Raw genomic sequence first — 12,302 nt, 5'->3', positions numbered from 1 at the left:
TTATTTCTAATCTTTATGGAATATGATTCGAATTCGGAAGAGCAGATCTTCGATCTCCTTCGATCATTGGGGACCGATAAGATTTCGTAGATTTTTTGTTTTTTCCATTCAATTTTTTCAGAGCGATTATACGAAGCGGAGAAGAGAGAGAGAGAGACCCCAACTATATGGGAGTCTGCAAAGGCATGCGGCAAACAAAAGGGAGTGAATTTTTCTTGCTGGATCCGAATTGAAAGAAAAAGAGGGGGGGGGAAAAAAAAAAAAAAAACAACAAAAATGTAAGAAGGAAGGATAAAATGAAATAGGGAAAATAAGAAAAAAATTGGAAAAAGAATCGAGACTTCGAAGTTGTACCCACCTGTACCTACTCCGGCTTCGCCTGCCGAGCGTGCTTCTCGTATCCCGTAGGATATTATTATACGATGGAGTTCATCGGGTACCCGAAGGCATTCAGCCAACAGAGATCCTCGATAAAACATTGAATGCTCGAGCCTCCCTATTCAGGGACTATCGCTCGTTCATTTGTTCGGGCAACAAAACAAACTGAAAATGTCATCGTTTCTCGATCCTGCAGGATCTCCTATCCTGCGAGTATACGAATCGGTATACATGTATACCTGTACCACACGTTTCTCCAATGACAATCTCAAAGTGTTTGCCCAATTGTTCGTCAATCGTTTCGACCATCGCACACGTGTATAATATACCTACGAAGCTCGCACATTGCGAGGGTGGCATTTGGGACTGACTATCCCGTTCAGCTAGCTCGCATTTTTGATCTCATGAGCCGATAAATCGAACGACCGAGTCTTGTTCGCCGCAACCACCACTTGCTCGAGGACGACCGATGAATTTATTTCGCGTACTCTTACTTTACGTACATACTTTTCTCAGGTGGAATTTTACTACAATCCGTTCGAAAGAGAAATTAATCGTACAACTCAAGGGTGTGCGTGTGCGCGTTGTGCGTGCATAATATACGTCGGATTCGAAGGTTCATATTTTATCCGTGAAAACAGTGGTATTTGAGCGAAGGGCGCTTTGGGGGAAGTGCGAAGAGCGGTTGGGAATAATTTGTCACTTTTCGTATCTTCGTCGAGTGCTAAGGGCCACACAGCGAAGCCGCCGCCCCCCCCCCCCCCCCCCCCTCCCCCCTCTTCACGGAGGGCAAACATTTACAGTACCTTACGTACCGGTGTCGTGACGTAATCACGTTAAGTGATCCGTCGCTCGCTGTCAAGTGAAACGAACCACCCACCGCCATTAGGTTATATATATATATACGTATATTCCTCACCCCGTGCGGCGCAACAACCGGTGTAACCGTAAGCGTCCGTATCTACGGGTAAAAGCACCCAGCGGTAATACATTTATGCCTGTATTCGTATTTGCGAGTATAAGCCCACGGCGATTTTGAACGACGACGTTTTCTCGGGGATTCCCCGCTTCTTATTCAACCTGCGGAAATATTATTGCATCTACAGTAAAACATGGAGACACCGGGTTTTACGGCTTAGCTTGTTTTCTTTTCCTTAGCATTTTTTTTTCCTGGCAATCCAGGAGTGATATTATGAGTCACGGGGCACAGGTAGGGGTTTGAAATTAGAAGGTAAACGCACGCGGAAAAGTAGAATCCTCGCGTATCACAATTTTCAACTATTGAGGTCAAATTGATCGAGACGAACAACGCGACGTTTGGCGTAAAACATCCCGTGCACCTGGTCAGTTCACCGAGGATCGGATTTCCGTTGAATTCAAAAAATTGATTTCAAGACCAACAGATGTGGATCGTCGCGGATTTGAGAATAAAATACTCAACGGCCGCGGTACGCTTTGGACGTAAAAACTTCGAAGGTACCTTAAATTTTGGGGCCAATTCCAAAAAAAAAAAAAAAAAACCTTATGCACGCGTACTTGTAATTCTTTTATTTCCAAGTTAGGTGCACACGTATATAAATAAATGTATTATGTGCGTACGTACACACCATATGCGGCGTGTATGGGGCATGCCTTGGGTAGAATACTTTCCCACAACTTATAAAAGACGAAGATATATGCGGGCTGACGTTGCCCGCCGCGATCATGTTTTGTCTTTCGAGTACCTTTCAAAAAAGTAGGGCCTTCTTCACTTCAAGAATAGATGACGGACTTCTTACACGCACACCCGCGTAAGCGAACGTGTTTAGCGGGACGAAAAACGCACCTCCGTATTATATTTTCGTACAGTCGTTCTCAAATCAACGAAAAAACTGTTGACGGATTTTCCAAAAAATTGAGACACACCGTCTCGTCATCGTCTTCCGAGTCCACGGATTTGATAAAATTCCATCGGAGAAAAAACGTAAGAAAATAAATGAAGGAAACCTTCGGCTGTGCGGAAAATTTTTACACAAAAATAATTCATGCCGATCATTTGATTGACTTTTTCTTTGTTTTTTCGATCGAAATCGTCGTTTACAGCGGCTCGAATAATTTATTCATTTTTTTCGTCCCTCAGCGAAGAATTTTCTCGTCCCTCACCTAATTTGGACACGACTGTATGTGTAATACTCGAGGTACGCAACTCCCTTAAAAAAATGCCCCTGCGACGATGCCTCGTCCCTTTTATTGTTTCGTCTCTCTTTTTCACCCTGGCGACGAGCGCAGGTTCTCTTCTTTCTCTCGTGCTCTTGTATCGCGCCCGGCCAACCCTCCCCTCTCCGATTCTCGGTTGCTCTTACGAGACAAATATTTATATCGCGAACACCCGCTGCGCCATTGTCAGCCGATTTATAACTACTTTTGCCCCGATAATTTCTCCAGGGTTCTCGACAAGTGTTTCACAAATTTAGTATATGTAACAGCTATACACACGCTCCCTGATATACAACATTGTGAGAAAATTATTTCCCCCCCCGTACAATTATACGTATGTGCTTTTATAGAATCGCAACTTTTTCCTGCTTCCGAATCTCGAGTATTCGAATTATGCGTGAGAATTACGCGAGGCGTGGTGATTTTTATTTTTTTTTTTTTTTTGGGATGCGGTCTCGACGAAAAATGAAAATTCCTAAAGGCGAACAGAGTCATCAGATTCGAGTTATCGACAAAATGGCGCTTGATCTAATTTGAGGCGATCCAAAGAAGATGATAAAAATCCCTATAATGCACGAATGTAATTGTTTTCGTGTACCCGATGTATCCGATGCACGTATACACTTTCATATGTACACCATATATTACAGCTATTATGTACGTAAAAGTTCACGTAAGTCGTCGATTCACGGGATGTTTTCCGACCGGCTGGCAGAAGGGCAACCGAAACCAAACGTATAATACGCATGCGGGGGTGGCCTTTTCACAGGCCAGTGGGCGTTGCCTCAACAACCCCCCTACAAATCTAATGGCTCTTCGACACCTGGTTTTCAAATGTATGTACCTACGTACCACCGTTTCGGCTGGATGCATTTTTTTCAATTTTTCGAAACCGACAAATTTTCGTACATGCAAAATCCTAATCGAAACCAGATTTTTCGCCCCACGGAGCAACGTTCGCACGGCAGCGTTTCAACTTCCTCGTGGATCGCGCCCTTCTCGATCCGATTCCTCGATAAAGGAATGTGAAAGAAAAAAAAAATAAGTTCTGCGTTCGGAATCCGCGCGCAAATATAGCACATATTCCGTTGATGCGGTTCTTGTTAGTCGATCAAAAAGCACATCTGCGACAACGTTGTGCAGGTAAGTGTGGTACAGCCGTGGCGTTATAAATCGTATATCTCGATAATGGAATTCTCAGCGGGTAACGAAAGAGTCGTATATTGACAAGAGAATCGTCGCGACGTCGTCGGCGTAGGCGAGGTGGTAATCGAGCGGAGGAGTCCTGCGGAACGTCTGAGAATCCGAGCTTCGACGCGAAACCGTTTTCAGATGAAAGAAGTATCCTCACGGTTACGGGGACCTCGCCACCTATAGCCATACGTCACCGCGCCGGCGTTCGCGTATGATTAGATTAGAACCGGCGTGGAGAGTTGGGGCAAGAAGAGAAGAGAAGAGAAGAAAAAAAAAAAAAAGAAAAAAGGAAGAGGAACGATCGCGGTCTCTCGGTTGTTACGCCGTGTGAAATTTCCCATAGAGAGAACACGTGTCTTTCACCTAGCGTTGGCTACCGTCGCGCTGCAACAGCGGCAGGGAGGTGGTACGCGGGGGGGCTCTTTCGCATTAGACTCGGAAGCCCGTATGAATCACTTTTCCACACCACCGAAACCACACCGGCTGTCGTTATTCGTATGTTTGTACATCGCCAAGATGACACCCATACCACAGGTCCACAGGTATCGTCTTTCCCGTATCGATACTCGTCGATTTTTAACCGCGTTATTCCCACCGTCGAATGATACCATTTTTTTTGTCAAGATTGAATAATAATTACTCTGAAAATTTCATCGAATAACTGTGAGAGTATAATTTTTTTTTTATCCGGAGTCAAGATTTCTAAAGCAGACTACAGGGTGCTGATAAATAATTTTGCCAAACTCGAGGGGGTGATAAAGTGTACTGAAACAAGTAATCTGAGATAAGCAGCCAATGTCCGAAAAACGTCGCGTTCAGGCGCCTCGGGGCATCGAAGGTCGCAGGTCAATCGCCCGATGATCGTCAATTACGGCGATTATCTGTATTAATTGAAAACTTGAGAATTAATGGACTCCAACTTAAAATTGAAGGCGACATTTCCGGACATATGGATTGCTCATTTCAGATTACTTGTTTTGTCAGTGCACTTCATCTCCCGCTTGAACTTGGCACGATTATTCATCAAGACCCTGTATAATATCGGCGTGTCCATTTTTTTCTTTTCTTTTTCGTTTTCAAAGACGATGGATTAGAATTATTTTGGCGATAAGTGATCGCCAGCCGCAAGGATACGCAGGTGAATATTTTTCTACTGCCGCGCCGTGCGACTCAGAAAGATTACAGGTGTGATTCTTTTGTGATTTTTTGCAGGTCGTTAAAACTCGGACTTGTAACTACCTGTGAATTTCGTTAATCGTACCATTAACACGCTGATAATATTACTCGGAGTCGACGGAATAACGAAAATATTACACGGGAATTCCATATAATTCGATTGGCGCCAGTTTTATGACAGGATGGCGAGACCGAGGCTTACAATCGTCAGCAGTGGTGGACGTACACTTTTTTTTTTTCTTCTCGCTTTTTTTTTCTCTCTTAATTTTCACCATCTTTTTCCAACCTTAAGCTGGATAATTTCTATAAATATCCACATCCCCGCAGCAGCGCATTTTTTTTCCATCGATTTCCGTTTCACACCCGTACGATCTCCAGCGCAGGTATACTGCACCTACTGTTCACCTAATCTGCAAATCCGCCCTTGTCTGCTGACACGATGAAAAAAAAAAGAAAAAAATTCTACACGCGTGTTACGGTAATAACTTGTCAAATTATCCTCGTTACGTAATCGGTGTAATTTCTTGTCCACGATAACTAGAAAAATTAAGAACCTTATGTACATTTTTCGATATCATATACTTGCGTCGATTTACCCAATTTCGTGGGCGCATCCGCGTCGAAAAATTCAGATTAGTTTGCTGAAAATTTACACGGCGGGCGCGTGCCCTGTTTGACCGCGTAAATACATCTTTATGTCCACCGATCGATTGTATTCGAGCCATTGAAATGAGCGGCGGGTTCGAAAGGGAGTGAGATACGAGGCGGCTACTGGCATCGACCCCGAACGATCGCATTTCGCCGAAATATCGGTCTGTATACAACTTCTATAAATTACCGCTGAGGTCAAGACCGTCTCGAGAAAGGTGGTTGAACAAACACCGTCGTCCCCTTTTCATTGCGGCGATGATTACCTGAGGAAATATACAATCGCCACGGAATAATTGCCACCCTCCTTTTCCGCGATTGTTCGACGCGATCGAGGTTTTTGGTTTAGAATCCGCTTGCGACGCGTGTAAATACCGCAAAACTACACATTCTTTGATATCGACGCACGTTGGAGGGTGGAAATTTTTTCGCGGATATTCGATCGAGTCGAACGTTACGTACGAAGGATATCGGAACACCGTACAATGGTTTTGACCAGCGTTGATTGCGGTCGTAAAATAGACAATGCGGGGCGCTGGGCGAACTGTAATCCTTACGAACAGGTAAAAACCGGACATAGTAGTAAAATTTTACAATTAACAACTTCGAAACGACACAGAGACAAGGTTCGATGAATGTACATCTATATATACAAGAAACGGGCGCGAAGTGGACAGGAAATCGGGTCGAGTAACTTCGAGACAATCGCACGGTCTACACCACCACCCCATTGTTCTTATGGGTTACAAAAGCACCGCATAAATTTTACAACCCCTCACCGAGTGTAATCATTTCATTACTTTTTTTTTTCGTTTCTTGTGTCTCTTTTTCCACTTCTTATTTCTGACGAAAACTTCTTCGCCGTTACATGCTCAATCGATGATACCAATGGAAGCAGAGAATTGTAACCCACTTTTTCCCATTCCAATTTTTGATTTCTGTGGGTAAATTTATCTCTCGAGAGCTAATAAAATTAAAGAAAGAAAATAGAATGACTGCAGTCAATGGGGTTGGAAAATTAATTTTTCTTCGTCACTAATTTTGTCGAATTCGCGGTACGAATCGTAATTGAAACGGACGAACATCGAGCCAGGTAATATTTCTAATCAACGGTGAAAATCTCCGCGTAAATTCACGGGGGCATGTATTCGTGTGTACATACGCGCTATGCAACTATCGAGTCACACGCGAGTCGAGACAACTACCTGCTCCGGTAATACTATACGTATCCGGAAGTGCTTTGTTGGTATTGGGGTAAGGGTAGGCAGAGGAGAGGGAGGAGATGGGCACGTCGTATATACTTTATAATACCATTGAATGAGCGATCGCGATTCAAACGAAAAAAGCACTACGTCAAAAGGCGAATCCGCGCCCGGGAGAGATGCTGCTAACCGTACAGTATAATGGGAGTTCGCTGGTAATAAGGAAATTTGAGAAGACCTTAGCCGAGGCAAACTTCACCGGTACGCACGGTGCGGGTCGCTTTGCCTTATTATGTACGTACATACCTATACCGTACAATTCTTGCGCTAACACACACACACACACACATCTGGTGCAGTGCACGTTATACATGCGTACATTACTATACCACTATACTCGCGGTAGGTGGAAATCTCTTCTCCGCCTTCTGCCGAATCTACTTTTTCTTCTTCTTCTCCTCTCTTTTATCCTCCCTCTCTTCCTCCCACTATTCTCCTACCCTTCGTATGCCTCGAGGAGGCACAAAGCGAGTGGACTGACAGCACTGACAGCGGTCTCATGTTACGTCACTGGCTGCTGTGCCTTTTTCTGGGCGGGCATTCACTGGGGCCAGTGCCATCCGCATCAAGAGGCAACCACCGAAGGATCCTCCTACGTGTCGTACGAGGCTCCTGCACCGTCCTTTCTGGACTCCATCCCCCACCAGAGAAGCCGGAGATAATCGACGGACGGGGCTGTATTTTTTTTTTTTCTTTTCATTTTCTCCGATACCTTTCTCTCCGACAATTAAAGACCGTTCATTACGGACCTACTCCAGATTCCCTCAAACGGACGGCTGTAGGAAATGATTTTTTTTTCCAACCCTTTCGGCTTCTCGCAACTCTTCGAACGGAAAAATCAAATCGGAACAATTTTGATCTCGTTACCGCGTGTACGGTGAGATTCAGTTTTCGAAGTCTCATTTTATTCGTTATACGTGACGAGACGTGTACGGATTCGAGTCTCGAAGACTGACGAAAAAACGTTCCCACCGTTTTCTAGTCCTTTAGTTCTCTACGAACGTCGAGAAATTTGAAGCCGGATGTCCACGCCCAGATTCGAACGCAATATCTTGTAATATAAGGTAAGGTGGGTACCTCGGAGTATGAGAATGAGAAAAAAAGGTTATATACCCCTTACATAAACCTCGGTTCGCAAGACGTTTGTAAGACGTGTGCACGTCTTCTGCGTCACGCCCTTGATATTCGGGCGAACGTCTTCGAGACTCGTTAGGTCTCGAGGGTTAGAGAATTTCAATGGCGAGAAGAGCTCTGATTTCTGATCTGCTGCCGGTGCGGCAACTTGTCACCAACGAGCCAGAAACACGCCTTCCTTCTCAGCTATCGCCGTACGCTACGCGCTCGCCCAACGATCCCCGCCGATGAAGAGATCGTTGGAAATGAATTTTAACCGACAAATTTATCATTTTCATAACACTGAACTTCCTGGACGACTAAGCAACGTCTACCGCGGCGTTTTCTAATTATTCCACGCATTCGTAGAGCGTCTATTCATTCCTCGCCGGGAACTTCCTTCGCCATCTTCGCAGCGGCCTCGGGCAACAGGATCGTCGTGTGGCGCGTGACGGTAAAAAATAAAAATCCAAAGATCAAGGGAAACGCAGCTGATCCCGGGCTCGAAAAATAACGGACCGATTCCTCTCGGTTTCTCGCCTCGACTTTTTCGCAGACCGAGTCGTCGCGAAATTGTGTCTGAAAAATTAATCGATCAGATAAAATAGAATAAACGCGGAGCTGAAATTCCCATGTCAAATCGCCCCGTTATTCGTCGCGTCGAATGTCGTGCACATATGGCAGAGTAAGTGTATGGGTATGTACGTACGTACCCGTAAAAACCATCGGGTAAAATTCTTCGTTGTGTACGCAGTTGAATTTCATGTAGCGGAGAGAAACACGCACCCAGGCTCCGTGCATACCTGTGTATTTAGGGAAAACGCGAAGCGGAGCAATGCGATACGGACTGTACCATATGGCCCTCAGTTCCCATGCGCACCCCTGAAACAATCAAATCGGACCGATAATATAACTACAGATATATCGTGCCCATAGCCACCCACAACAGGTTGTTATGTGTCATCGTTTTAAATGCCGGATGCTCCGGTGTGTTTTACGTGGATATATAATGCGCGTCCGTCTATGATATTGGTATAAAATCACCAGCGCAGCCGAGAAGGCGATTTTGGATGTCGAAATTTCTTTTTACTCGCTACTGGGACTGATGGGAATAAATGATATTTTCTTTTTTGGGCCGTGTAAACGATTTTTCTCCGTTTTTCAATTTTTGAAACAATTATTATTCTTGAATACGTATACGTTATGCGTGCACGGTAGAGTGATTATATTCTTATACACAAGAGCTAAATAAGGCGGATAGGATAGTAACGGAGTTAGTGAAACTGAAATAATCCGCTAAACTGGTAATCGCTAAAACTGGATTTGCAAAGGCTCTGTGCAGCGGTATAGTTTGCAGTAAGATATTATTTTACCCGGAGTCCTCTACTGACATATCCGCCCCGCAAGTCGTCCTACTTTTCCTTCCTCAGTGGTAATTAGAACACCTTGCTCACCCAGTAAAGAAAGAGCAGGTGATCCGGGACCGTCGAATGGAGAGAAGTGCGTTTAAATATACCTATACAGGGCATTGTATCCGTAATGCAGTAGAAGGCGGCCGGCAGCGGAGTCACTCCGGAGGTCGGCTTATCCTCCATTACGCGGGACTTGGCGTAGCTTTCCATCTCGGTCCTTTCGTTACCCCAAAATTTTCAATTCTAGTTTTAAAATACATCCAGTACCGTATCCGTACATATGTACGTCTGTACCATCCGGGTATACATTAGGGTGGGTTGAAGAAAATTTTTTCCACCTAATGATCACGCGATCGATTGCATGCGTAGATGATTTTGGCTCTCAGATTTGGATTCCTGAGCTGATTATACGTGAAATTACTCTTGAAGAAACAAAAATAAATTCGATTTTTGAGCAAAATATAAATCATTGTTTTGATTGAGTTTAATACGCTTTTCTGACGTATTTTGACCTCATGAATCCGAATCTGGAGGAAAAATTGCTCTATCTCTAAAATTGACCGAGTTATCGCTAATTTTCAGCTTTTTGGGGTCAAAAATTAAAAATTGATTTTTTAGTCTATATTAATGTAATTTGAGCTCAGGAATCCGAATCCGGTAGAAAAATTGATCTATCTATGAAATTTATCGAGTTATCCTCATTTTTCCGCATTTTTTGGCATAAATTTGAGGATATCTCGAAGGGAAAAAATCGTAGCTCAATTTGGACAACGGATTCGTGTTCCTGAGGTCAAAATACATAAGAAAAGTGCCATACGATCGATTTTAAAAAATAAAAATTTTTGGTCAAAATTTGAGATTTTTCCAAGGGGTACCCCTTACGATTTTTTCAAATTTTGACCAAAAATTTTTATTTTTTAAAATTGATCGTATGGCACTTTTCTTATGTATTTTGACCTCAGGAACACGAATCCGTTGTCCAAATTGAGCTACGATTTTTTCCCTTCGAGATATCCTCAAATTTATGCCAAAAAATGCGGAAAAATGAGGATAACTCGGTCATTTTTTAAGATAGATCAATTTTCTTTTCAGATTCGGATTCCTGGGCTCAAATTACATTAAGATAGACTAAAAAATCAATTTTTTATTTTTGACCCCAAAAAGCTGAAAATTGGCGATAACTCGGTCAATTTTAGAGATGGATCAAATTTTCTTCCAGATTCGGATTTCTGAGGTCAAAATACGTCAGAAAAGCATATTAAACCTAATTGAAACAATGATTTATATTTTGCTCAAAAATCGAATTTATTTTTGGTTTTTCAAGAGTAATCTCACGTATAATCAGCTCAGGAATCCAAATCTGAAAGCCAAAATCATCTACGCATGCAATCGATCAAAATATCAAGTAAAAAATTCTCTTTTTTCATAAGGTACAAATTCTGCCTCCATGCTAAGAAAATAAAAGAAATAAAAATGTTCTTCAACCCACCCTAGTGTACATATATACCGCAGAAGTTTTACCATTTCCCATAGTACGGCGTAAGTCAACCGTACGCGATAGTTCCATAGCTGGATTTGCTGCGTGAAAAAGCATAAGAATTTCACCATCCCCTATATTTCTCCCATTTATCGTACGTGGTGTGTCGTAGCGCCGGTAGCTTCGTCACATACACAACGAACAACGTCGCTTGTTATCCTTTAGACACAACTAAACTAGGTCTATGTATCGTACATCCACATAAACCGAAATGTCAACCTAATTTTGCAAGATCCCTACCCTCGATTGTGTCAACGTAAAAGCGAACTACCCAACCTCGTAGGATGAACTCGGCTTCTATTATTTCTGTTACAAGTATATCGCTGGATACGTACGGCGTACGAGTCACGTGGAATAGGAATGCTTTCTTCTACGGATTTTAAAACAATTTCAGGCATGGGGTTTCTCGAAATCAGCCGATTAACGAGAAAAAAAAAACTTGATTCGGCAGAACCAGATATAAATCCCCGGACGGTGGACTCCTATCCATACATATATGTATTCGTCATTAAAATAAATTTCATACGTTAGGTCAGCTATTAATATATGGGGAGAGCGACGGCTGAGAGGGAATAAAAATAATAAAAAAAAAAAAAAAAAAAAAAAAACGGGGTCGCAGCGTTGAATGACAAAGGTCCTGCGGTTTTGCGACAGCTCGGAGCGATGACAATGGTCAGTAGAAGAGAAATGGAAAGAAAAAGTAAAAGTAGTGGAGTGGAGTGGTAGTTAAGGACCTCGTTAAATGCAATACCAGTAAAACAAGACGCAAACAACGACAACGAGAATCCTCTAGCCATCAATGACCATTGGCTGGATGTAGTTTATATATACCTGTGTATATACCTAGGTACGTTCAAGGCTCACCTGCACCGAGCGGTGCAAAGGTAGTGGAAAAAAAAAAAAAGAAGAAGATTTTTCGACGAGATAGCGGCGACATAAGAGGCTATAAGGCTAGTATACCTGATAGTTACAGCTCGGTGCGGTATTATACAGTTTTCAGACGAGGACTTATGAAACTCTTAAGCCAAGCAAGCAGCTAGCACGAGCGTGACATGCCCCCTCCTTTCCCCCCAACCCCCCCCCCCCCAATTTTTGAGCCGAGGAAGACCACCCGTTGACAGAAAACTGGCTACCGTTTATCGAACGTGCGCGTGATGGAAGAACTGCCAACGCCAGCCGGACGCTAATTACAGCTTCTAATTACGTAAAAGAAGAAACATTGAAATCGCACTTGGATTACATCAGCCGTTTTATCGACGTCAACTTACAATTATAGCTGAGAATTATCGCTTTTTTTGTCCAACTTGTAGCCGATTCGCAAACATGTTTTTTTGTCCTCAACTTGATCGCCCGCGGGCAGAAGCAGATCTATTTTCTCGTACAGTG

At 43.3% G+C, this 12,302-nt stretch overlaps 1 long non-coding RNA gene across 1 annotated transcript; it reads right to left on the bottom strand.

Annotated features, from left to right (window-relative positions):
• Window positions 1-1,151: 1,151 nt before the first annotated feature.
• On the bottom strand, window positions 1,152-12,299 carry LOC125501490. The gene is made up of 3 exons (XR_007279082.1): window positions 11,877-12,299; window positions 8,681-8,849; window positions 1,152-8,546 (listed from the first exon to the last, which is right to left on the bottom strand). It is a non-coding gene; the product is annotated as an uncharacterized LOC125501490 (long non-coding RNA).
• Between the last annotated feature and the right edge of the window lie 3 nt (window positions 12,300-12,302).

The sequence above is a fragment of the Athalia rosae genome, chromosome 6 (assembly GCF_917208135.1).
Source record: "Athalia rosae chromosome 6, iyAthRosa1.1, whole genome shotgun sequence".
Classification (NCBI taxonomy): Eukaryota; Metazoa; Arthropoda; class Insecta; order Hymenoptera; family Athaliidae; genus Athalia; species Athalia rosae.
Note: the sequence above shows the minus strand (reverse complement) of the source record. Positions and strands in the feature narration are given on the sequence as shown.